The following is a 1,154-nucleotide window of genomic DNA, read 5'->3' on the forward strand; positions in this document are numbered from 1 at the left end:
TTTATGGATCCATCATTCGGTTGTGGGAACAATCCTAAATATTTTTGTAAATATATTACTCAGTAGATTTACAACGTTTCTTTCAAGTAATACAGCTAATTTAAACATGTTACCAGCTTTTCTGTTACTTGGCTGCGGGAGCATGTCAACAAATAATGAGCCTCTATCAGGAAGATGAATTAGATCTTAATTTTGCCTGTGGGAGTTTTGAGTCCAGGAGGGAAAGACACCATAGATTACAGTGCTTTTAAAGAGACAGACGGAGCTTGGGCAACCTGTTTCTGCGGGAAAAAACAAAAACAAAAACAAAAACAGCCGGGCATGGTGGCACGTGCCTATAGTCCTAGCTACTTGGGAGGCTGAGGTGAAAGGATCACTTGAGCTTAGGAGGTCGAGGCTGCAGTGAGCTGAGAATGCACCACTGCACTCTAGCCTGGGTGACAGAGCCAGACCCTGTCTCAAAAAAGAAAAAAAAAAAAAAAAGACAAATGGGCTTGGGGTCTAATACACAGGAAAGTAAAATGTTAATTTTGTTACAATTAAGATAATTGTCTTTGGTAAACGTTTACCATCATGCAGTTGTGCAATATTACCTAACTCCATAAAGGCAAATCAACCCATTCAGTTATCCAAATGCATTTTGCAGCTTACTCACTTTGGCTGGCACATTTGTAAAGCCTTGCAGCTTAGAATCAACTGTTCTGGGTAGCTTTTCATCCAGATGCCAGTTGTGTGGTTGGAGACAGAATAGATTCCATGGAGACAGGCTGGAAGAGGGGTTGTATGCTAGAGGTAGTGAGTAGTCCACAGCTCAAAGAACATGCTGGCTGGGCACAGTGGCTCACACCTGTAATCTCAGCACTTTGGGAGGTGGAGGCAGGCGGATCACCTAAGTCAGGAGTTTGAGACCAGCCTGACCAACATGGAGAAGCCCTGTCTTTACTTAAAATACAAAATTAGCTGGCTATGGTGGTGCATGCCTGTAATTCCAGCTACTCGGGAGGCTGAGGCAGGAGAATTGCTTGAACCCTGGAGGCGGAGGCTGCAGTGAGCGGAGATTGTGCCATTGCACTCCAGCCTGGGCAACAAGAGTAAAACTCCATCTCAAAATAAACAAACAAAAAAACCCAGCTAAGCTAACATATGTAAGAGGA

The sequence above is a fragment of the Mandrillus leucophaeus genome, unplaced genomic scaffold (assembly GCF_000951045.1).
Source record: "Mandrillus leucophaeus isolate KB7577 unplaced genomic scaffold, Mleu.le_1.0 Scaffold9, whole genome shotgun sequence".
Lineage (NCBI taxonomy): Eukaryota > Metazoa > Chordata > Mammalia > Primates > Cercopithecidae > Mandrillus > Mandrillus leucophaeus.